General features: G+C 47.8%; 6 non-coding genes and 1 pseudogene across 6 annotated transcripts; all 7 read left to right on the forward strand.

The window, feature by feature from the left end:
- The first annotated feature begins 226 nt into the window (after window positions 1–226).
- Window positions 227–417, forward strand: LOC142715755 (U2 spliceosomal RNA). Its single transcript, XR_012871092.1, has one exon. It is a non-coding gene; the product is annotated as a U2 spliceosomal RNA (small nuclear RNA).
- A 1,308-nt stretch (window positions 418–1,725) lies between these two features.
- Window positions 1,726–1,916, forward strand: LOC142715756 (U2 spliceosomal RNA). The gene has a single exon (XR_012871093.1). It is a non-coding gene; the product is annotated as a U2 spliceosomal RNA (small nuclear RNA).
- Window positions 1,917–3,212: 1,296 nt separating this feature from the next.
- LOC142715768 (U2 spliceosomal RNA) lies at window positions 3,213–3,403 on the forward strand. Its single transcript, XR_012871105.1, has one exon. It is a non-coding gene; the product is annotated as a U2 spliceosomal RNA (small nuclear RNA).
- A 1,300-nt stretch (window positions 3,404–4,703) lies between these two features.
- Window positions 4,704–4,894, forward strand: LOC142715757 (U2 spliceosomal RNA). The gene has a single exon (XR_012871094.1). It is a non-coding gene; the product is annotated as a U2 spliceosomal RNA (small nuclear RNA).
- A 1,276-nt stretch (window positions 4,895–6,170) lies between these two features.
- LOC142715758 (U2 spliceosomal RNA) lies at window positions 6,171–6,361 on the forward strand. Its single transcript, XR_012871095.1, has one exon. It is a non-coding gene; the product is annotated as a U2 spliceosomal RNA (small nuclear RNA).
- A 1,292-nt stretch (window positions 6,362–7,653) lies between these two features.
- LOC142715759 (U2 spliceosomal RNA) lies at window positions 7,654–7,844 on the forward strand. The gene has a single exon (XR_012871096.1). It is a non-coding gene; the product is annotated as a U2 spliceosomal RNA (small nuclear RNA).
- Window positions 7,845–9,144: 1,300 nt separating this feature from the next.
- On the forward strand, window positions 9,145–9,217 carry LOC142715785 (U2 spliceosomal RNA; annotated as a pseudogene; the record flags this gene model as incomplete).

Genomic DNA, 9,217 nt, shown 5'->3' on the forward strand with positions numbered 1-9,217 from the left:
GAAGGCGTTTTTATGTAGATTCCTCCTCTTTCAGCACTGCATTGTGGTGCAAGCAAAAGAAGCAAATCCTGTCTGGCTTCCTCTCCGGCCTTTATTCACCTCCCGTGTAGCTGTGAGTGTGTGAGCCTGCAGGGCCCCATGGAATTGCCTAGAAGTAGGCTGAATCGCTGCAAGGGCTGAACAGCAGTATCGGGCAGGCTCGGGCAACGCGCGGCCCGTTCGGGTTATCGCTTCTCGGCCTTTTGGCTAAGATCAAGTGTAGTATCTGTTCTTATCAGTTTAATATCTGATACGTCCCCTATCTGGGGACCATATATTAAATGGATTTTTAGAACAGGGAGATGGAAATAGAGCTTGCTCTGTCCACTCCACGCATTGACCTGGTATTGCAGTATTTCCAGGACCGGTGCACCCTTTCCTTATGTGTTGACTAAAAGCAGATTCCAAAAGTGTTTTTTGTCTTTGCTATTGTTTCTGTCTTTCTGAAGGGATCTCCCCTTTTAATCCCATTATTTCAACACCTGTTGGACAATGCATGAGTGATAATGAGCTCATTGATTAAATGCAATTAATGAATAGATTGCCACCTCTTGTTGTGTGTCGTCTGTGTTTCTGTGTTTCCGGCATTTCACATTGGAACACCTCATTCACCTTCCTTGTCTTCTCTCCGCCCTCCCTTTTAGGTAAGTTAAAGAGCTGCACCTGAGCCAGCCACTGATTGATTGATTGATTGATTGATTGATTGATTGATTGATTGATTGATTGATTGCAGCACAACAGTCAAATAGTGGAGTGGAGTAGGGGAACAGCAAACAGCCAATAAAGCAGCCCGCCCGCTCGCCTGCCCGCCACAATGGACCTACCTGTGTACACTAGATGGATGTGATGGAATGTACTGTCGTCCCTACATTTCAAGAAGAAGTAAGAATTGCAGTTGCAACAAAGCCTTGCTTGCCTACAAAGAGAGCAGCAATTTGGATTTGTAGCAGCAATTTGGATTTGTTACTATGTTACCTAGAAGAATAACAAACTGTGCAAGGATGGAGGTTGTAGGAGCAAGGAGAAGTTGTCTGTAAAGTTGGTGGATGCCTATTTTCCATTTTGCAGTCCCTTGTCTCCCTCTTGTGGCCTCCTGGAGGCAACTAGCTGTGCAAAAAAAAGACAGCCTGGCGGCCGGCTGTTGCAGTGTTGCCCTCTCAGGCAACACTGAGTGACTGACTGAGCCTCACCGTCTTATATAAAGTTCAGACGGAACTTTGCACGTGTCATAGTGGAGCCCTCAGGATTCCAGAGCCAGCTTTCTGACATCATAATGGGGCCTCAGAGATAAAAGCCTGGGCCCAGGCAGTGTTGGTCAGTGCTGCTCAGCAGGCAGCACTGGACTGGACTGGATTACAGCTGATACAAGGTGTGAAGGAACAAGGGGTGGCTGTGGGCATGCACTTGCTGCCGCTGCCAGTGTTTATCTGCATGGCAGCAGGGCATTTGGGCGTTGCCAGGAAGGCGTTTTTATGTAGATTCCTCCTCTTTCAGCACTGCATTGTGGTGCAAGCAAAAGAAGCAAATCCTGTCTGGCTTCCTCTCCGGCCTTTATTCACCTCCCGTGTAGCTGTGAGTGTGTGAGCCTGCAGGGCCCCATGGAATTGCCTAGAAGTAGGCTGAATCGCTGCAAGGGCTGAACAGCAGTATCGGGCAGGCTCGGGCAACGCGCGGCCCGTTCGGGTTATCGCTTCTCGGCCTTTTGGCTAAGATCAAGTGTAGTATCTGTTCTTATCAGTTTAATATCTGATACGTCCCCTATCTGGGGACCATATATTAAATGGATTTTTAGAACAGGGAGATGGAAATAGAGCTTGCTCTGTCCACTCCACGCATTGACCTGGTATTGCAGTATTTCCAGGACCGGTGCACCCTTTCCTTATGTGTTGACTAAAAGCAGATTCCAAAAGTGTTTTTTGTCTTTGCTATTGTTTCTGTCTTTCTGAAGGGATCTCCCCTTTTAATCCCATTATTTCAACACCTGTTGGACAATGCATGAGTGATAATGAGCTCATTGATTAAATGCAATTAATGAATAGATTGCCACCTCTTGTTGTGTGTCGTCTGTGTTTCTGTGTTTCCGGCATTTCACATTGGAACACCTCATTCACCTTCCTTGTCTTCTCTCCGCCCTCCCTTTTAGGTAAGTTAAAGAGCTGCACCTGAGCCAGCCACTGATTGATTGATTGATTGATTGATTGATTGATTGATTGATTGATTGATTGATTGATTGATGCAGCACAACAGTCAAATAGTGGAGTGGAGTAGGGGAACAGCAAACAGCCAATAAAGCAGCCCGCCCGCTCGCCTGCCCGCCACAATGGACCTACCTGTGTACACTAGATGGATGTGATGGAATGTACTGTCGTCCCTACATTTCAAGAAGAAGTAAGAATTGCAGTTGCAACAAAGCCTTGCTTGCCTACAAAGAGAGCAGCAATTTGGATTTGTTACTATGTTACCTAGAAGAATAACAAACTGTGCAAGGATGGAGGTTGTAGGAGCAAGGAGAAGTTGTCTGTAAAGTTGGTGGATGCCTATTTTCCATTTTGCAGTCCCTTGTCTCCCTCTTGTGGCCTCCTGGAGGCAACTAGCTGTGCAAAAAAAAGACAGCCTGGCGGCCGGCTGTTGCAGTGTTGCCCTCTCAGGCAACACTGAGTGACTGACTGAGCCTCACCGTCTTATATAAAGTTCAGACGGAACTTTGCACGTGTCATAGTGGAGCCCTCAGGATTCCAGAGCCAGCTTTCTGACATCATAATGGGGCCTCAGAGATAAAAGCCTGGGCCCAGGCAGTGTTGGTCAGTGCTGCTCAGCAGGCAGCACTGGACTGGACTGGATTACAGCTGATACAAGGTGTGAAGGAACAAGGGGTGGCTGTGGGCATGCACTTGCTGCCGCTGCCAGTGTTTATCTGCATGGCAGCAGGGCATTTGGGCGTTGCCAGGAAGGCGTTTTTATGTAGATTCCTCCTCTTTCAGCACTGCATTGTGGTGCAAGCAAAAGAAGCAAATCCTGTCTGGCTTCCTCTCCGGCCTTTATTCACCTCCCGTGTAGCTGTGAGTGTGTGAGCCTGCAGGGCCCCATGGAATTGCCTAGAAGTAGGCTGAATCGCTGCAAGGGCTGAACAGCAGTATCGGGCAGGCTCGGGCAACGCGCGGCCCGTTCGGGTTATCACTTCTCGGCCTTTTGGCTAAGATCAAGTGTAGTATCTGTTCTTATCAGTTTAATATCTGATACGTCCCCTATCTGGGGACCATATATTAAATGGATTTTTAGAACAGGGAGATGGAAATAGAGCTTGCTCTGTCCACTCCACGCATTGACCTGGTATTGCAGTATTTCCAGGACCGGTGCACCCTTTCCTTATGTGTTGACTAAAAGCAGATTCCAAAAGTGTTTTTTGTCTTTGCTATTGTTTCTGTCTTTCTGAAGGGATCTCCCCTTTTAATCCCATTATTTCAACACCTGTTAGACAATGCATGAGTGATAATGAGCTCATTGATTAAATGCAATTAATGAATAGATTGCCACCTCTTGTTGTGTGTCGTCTGTGTTTCTGTGTTTCCGGCATTTCACATTGGAACACCTCATTCACCTTCCTTGTCTTCTCTCCGCCCTCCCTTTTAGGTAAGTTAAAGAGCTGCACCTGAGCCAGCCACTGATTGATTGATTGATTGATTGATTGATTGATTGATTGATTGATTGATTGATTGATTGATTGATGCAGCACAACAGTCAAATAGTGGAGTGGAGTAGGGGAACAGCAAACAGCCAATAAAGCAGCCCGCCCGCTCGCCTGCCCGCCACAATGGACCTACCTGTGTACACTAGATGGATGTGATGGAATGTACTGTCGTCCCTACATTTCAAGAAGAAGTAAGAATTGCAGTTGCAACAAAGCCTTGCTTGCCTACAAAGAGAGCAGCAATTTGGATTTGTTACTATGTTACCTAGAAGAATAACAAACTGTGCAAGGATGGAGGTTGTAGGAGCAAGGAGAAGTTGTCTGTAAAGTTGGTGGATGCCTATTTTCCATTTTGCAGTCCCTTGTCTCCCTCTTGTGGCCTCCTGGAGGCAACTAGCTGTGCAAAAAAAAGACAGCCTGGCGGCCGGCTGTTGCAGTGTTGCCCTCTCAGGCAACACTGAGTGACTGACTGAGCCTCACCGTCTTATATAAAGTTCAGACGGAACTTTGCACGTGTCATAGTGGAGCCCTCAGGATTCCAGAGCCAGCTTTCTGACATCATAATGGGGCCTCAGAGATAAAAGCCTGGGCCCAGGCAGTGTTGGTCAGTGCTGCTCAGCAGGCAGCACTGGACTGGACTGGATTACAGCTGATACAAGGTGTGAAGGAACAAGGGGTGGCTGTGGGCATGCACTTGCTGCCGCTGCCAGTGTTTATCTGCATGGCAGCAGGGCATTTGGGCGTTGCCAGGAAGGCGTTTTTATGTAGATTCCTCCTCTTTCAGCACTGCATTGTGGTGCAAGCAAAAGAAGCAAATCCTGTCTGGCTTCCTCTCCGGCCTTTATTCACCTCCCGTGTAGCTGTGAGTGTGTGAGCCTGCAGGGCCCCATGGAATTGCCTAGAAGTAGGCTGAATCGCTGCAAGGGCTGAACAGCAGTATCGGGCAGGCTCGGGCAACGCACGGCCCGTTCGGGTTATCGCTTCTCGGCCTTTTGGCTAAGATCAAGTGTAGTATCTGTTCTTATCAGTTTAATATCTGATACGTCCCCTATCTGGGGACCATATATTAAATGGATTTTTAGAACAGGGAGATGGAAATAGAGCTTGCTCTGTCCACTCCACGCATTGACCTGGTATTGCAGTATTTCCAGGACCGGTGCACCCTTTCCTTATGTGTTGACTAAAAGCAGATTCCAAAAGTGTTTTTTGTCTTTGCTATTGTTTCTGTCTTTCTGAAGGGATCTCCCCTTTTAATCCCATTATTTCAACACCTGTTGGACAATGCATGAGTGATAATGAGCTCATTGATTAAATGCAATTAATGAATAGATTGCCACCTCTTGTTGTGTGTCGTCTGTGTTTCTGTGTTTCCGGCATTTCACATTGGAACACCTCATTCACCTTCCTTGTCTTCTCTCCGCCCTCCCTTTTAGGTAAGTTAAAGAGCTGCACCTGAGCCAGCCACTGATTGATTGATTGATTGATTGATTGATTGATTGATTGATGCAGCACAACAGTCAAATAGTGGAGTGGAGTAGGGGAACAGCAAACAGCCAATAAAGCAGCCCGCCCGCTCGCCTGCCCGCCACAATGGACCTACCTGTGTACACTAGATGGATGTGATGGAATGTACTGTCGTCCCTACATTTCAAGAAGAAGTAAGAATTGCAGTTGCAACAAAGCCTTGCTTGCCTACAAAGAGAGCAGCAATTTGGATTTGTTACTATGTTACCTAGAAGAATAACAAACTGTGCAAGGATGGAGGTTGTAGGAGCAAGGAGAAGTTGTCTGTAAAGTTGGTGGATGCCTATTTTCCATTTTGCAGTCCCTTGTCTCCCTCTTGTGGCCTCCTGGAGGCAACTAGCTGTGCAAAAAAAAGACAGCCTGGCGGCCGGCTGTTGCAGTGTTGCCCTCTCAGGCAACACTGAGTGACTGACTGAGCCTCACCGTCTTATATAAAGTTCAGACGGAACTTTGCACGTGTCATAGTGGAGCCCTCAGGATTCCAGAGCCAGCTTTCTGACATCATAATGGGGCCTCAGAGATAAAAGCCTGGGCCCAGGCAGTGTTGGTCAGTGCTGCTCAGCAGGCAGCACTGGACTGGACTGGATTACAGCTGATACAAGGTGTGAAGGAACAAGGGGTGGCTGTGGGCATGCACTTGCTGCCGCTGCCAGTGTTTATCTGCATGGCAGCAGGGCATTTGGGCGTTGCCAGGAAGGTGTTTTTATGTAGATTCCTCCTCTTTCAGCACTGCATTGTGGTGCAAGCAATAGAAGCAAATCCTGTCTGGCTTCCTCTCCGGCCTTTATTCACCTCCCGTGTAGCTGTGAGTGTGTGAGCCTGCAGGGCCCCATGGAATTGCCTAGAAGTAGGCTGAATCGCTGCAAGGGCTGAACAGCAGTATCGGGCAGGCTCGGGCAACGCGCGGCCCGTTCGGGTTATCGCTTCTCGGCCTTTTGGCTAAGATCAAGTGTAGTATCTGTTCTTATCAGTTTAATATCTGATACGTCCCCTATCTGGGGACCATATATTAAATGGATTTTTAGAACAGGGAGATGGAAATAGAGCTTGCTCTGTCCACTCCACGCATTGACCTGGTATTGCAGTATTTCCAGGACCGGTGCACCCTTTCCTTATGTGTTGACTAAAAGCAGATTCCAAAAGTGTTTTTTGTCTTTGCTATTGTTTCTGTCTTTCTGAAGGGATCTCCCCTTTTAATCCCATTATTTCAACACCTGTTGGACAATGCATGAGTGATAATGAGCTCATTGATTAAATGCAATTAATGAATAGATTGCCACCTCTTGTTGTGTGTCGTCTGTGTTTCTGTGTTTCCGGCATTTCACATTGGAACACCTCATTCACCTTCCTTGTCTTCTCTCCGCCCTCCCTTCTAGGTAAGTTAAAGAGCTGCACCTGAGCCAGCCACTGATTGATTGATTGATTGATTGATTGATTGATTGATTGATTGATTGATTGATTGATGCAGCACAACAGTCAAATAGTGGAGTGGAGTAGGGGAACAGCAAACAGCCAATAAAGCAGCCCGCCCGCTCGCCTGCCCGCCACAATGGACCTACCTGTGTACACTAGATGGATGTGATGGAATGTACTGTCGTCCCTGCATTTCAAGAAGAAGTAAGAATTGCAGTTGCAACAAAGCCTTGCTTGCCTACAAAGAGAGCAGCAATTTGGATTTGTTACTATGTTACCTAGAAGAATAACAAACTGTGCAAGGATGGAGGTTGTAGGAGCAAGGAGAAGTTGTCTGTAAAGTTGGTGGATGCCTATTTTCCATTTTGCAGTCCCTTGTCTCCCTCTTGTGGCCTCCTGGAGGCAACTAGCTGTGCAAAAAAAAGACAGCCTGGCGGCCGGCTGTTGCAGTGTTGCCCTCTCAGGCAACACTGAGTGACTGACTGAGCCTCACCGTCTTATATAAAGTTCAGACGGAACTTTGCACGTGTCATAGTGGAGCCCTCAGGATTCCAGAGCCAGCTTTCTGACATCATAATGGGGCCTCAGAGATAAAAGCCTGGGCCCAGGCAGTGTTGGTCAGTGCTGCTCAGCAGGCAGCACTGGACTGGACTGGATTACAGCTGATACAAGGTGTGAAGGAACAAGGGGTGGCTGTGGGCATGCACTTGCTGCCGCTGCCAGTGTTTATCTGCATGGCAGCAGGGCATTTGGGCGTTGCCAGGAAGGCGTTTTTATGTAGATTCCTCCTCTTTCAGCACTGCATTGTGGTGCAAGCAAAAGAAGCAAATCCTGTCTGGCTTCCTCTCCGGCCTTTATTCACCTCCCGTGTAGCTGTGAGTGTGTGAGCCTGCAGGGCCCCATGGAATTGCCTAGAAGTAGGCTGAATCGCTGCAAGGGCTGAACAGCAGTATCGGGCAGGCTCGGGCAACGCGCGGCCCGTTCGGGTTATCGCTTCTCGGCCTTTTGGCTAAGATCAAGTGTAGTATCTGTTCTTATCAGTTTAATATCTGATACGTCCCCTATCTGGGGACCATATATTAAATGGATTTTTAGAACAGGGAGATGGAAATAGAGCTTGCTCTGTCCACTCCACGCATTGACCTGGTATTGCAGTATTTCCAGGACCGGTGCACCCTTTCCTTATGTGTTGACTAAAAGCAGATTCCAAAAGTGTTTTTTGTCTTTGCTATTGTTTCTGTCTTTCTGAAGGGATCTCCCCTTTTAATCCCATTATTTCAACACCTGTTGGACAATGCATGAGTGATAATGAGCTCATTGATTAAATGCAATTAATGAATAGATTGCCACCTCTTGTTGTGTGTCGTCTGTGTTTCTGTGTTTCCGGCATTTCACATTGGAACACCTCATTCACCTTCCTTGTCTTCTCTCCGCCCTCCCTTTTAGGTAAGTTAAAGAGCTGCACCTGAGCCAGCCACTGATTGATTGATTGATTGATTGATTGATTGATTGATTGATTGATTGATTGATTGATTGATTGATGCAGCACAACAGTCAAATAGTGGAGTGGAGTAGGGGAACAGCAAACAGCCAATAAAGCAGCCCGCCCGCTCGCCTGCCCGCCACAATGGACCTACCTGTGTACACTAGATGGATGTGATGGAATGTACTGTCGTCCCTACATTTCAAGAAGAAGTAAGAATTGCAGTTGCAACAAAGCCTTGCTTGCCTACAAAGAGAGCAGCAATTTGGATTTGTTACTATGTTACCTAGAAGAATAACAAACTGTGCAAGGATGGAGGTTGTAGGAGCAAGGAGAAGTTGTCTGTAAAGTTGGTGGATGCCTATTTTCCATTTTGCAGTCCCTTGTCTCCCTCTTGTGGCCTCCTGGAGGCAACTAGCTGTGCAAAAAAAAGACAGCCTGGCGGCCGGCTGTTGCAGTGTTGCCCTCTCAGGCAACACTGAGAGACTGACTGAGCCTCACCGTCTTATATAAAGTTCAGACGGAACTTTGCACGTGTCATAGTGGAGCCCTCAGGATTCCAGAGCCAGCTTTCTGACATCATAATGGGGCCTCAGAGATAAAAGCCTGGGCCCAGGCAGTGTTGGTCAGTGCTGCTCAGCAGGCAGCACTGGACTGGACTGGATTACAGCTGATACAAGGTGTGAAGGAACAAGGGGTGGCTGTGGGCATGCACTTGCTGCCGCTGCCAGTGTTTATCTGCATGGCAGCAGGGCATTTGGGCGTTGCCAGGAAGGCGTTTTTATGTAGATTCCTCCTCTTTCAGCACTGCATTGTGGTGCAAGCAAAAGAAGCAAATCCTGTCTGGCTTCCTCTCCGGCCTTTATTCACCTCCCGTGTAGCTGTGAGTGTGTGAGCCTGCAGGGCCCCATGGAATTGCCTAGAAGTAGGCTGAATCGCTGCAAGGGCTGAACAGCAGTATCGGGCAGGCTCGGGCAACGCGCGGCCCGTTCGGGTTATCGCTTCTCGGCCTTTTGGCTAAGATCAAGTGTAGTATCTGTTCTTATCAGTTTAATATCTGATACGTCCCC

This window comes from Rhinoderma darwinii, unplaced genomic scaffold (genome assembly GCF_050947455.1).
Source record: "Rhinoderma darwinii isolate aRhiDar2 unplaced genomic scaffold, aRhiDar2.hap1 Scaffold_445, whole genome shotgun sequence".
NCBI lineage: Eukaryota > Metazoa > Chordata > Amphibia > Anura > Rhinodermatidae > Rhinoderma > Rhinoderma darwinii.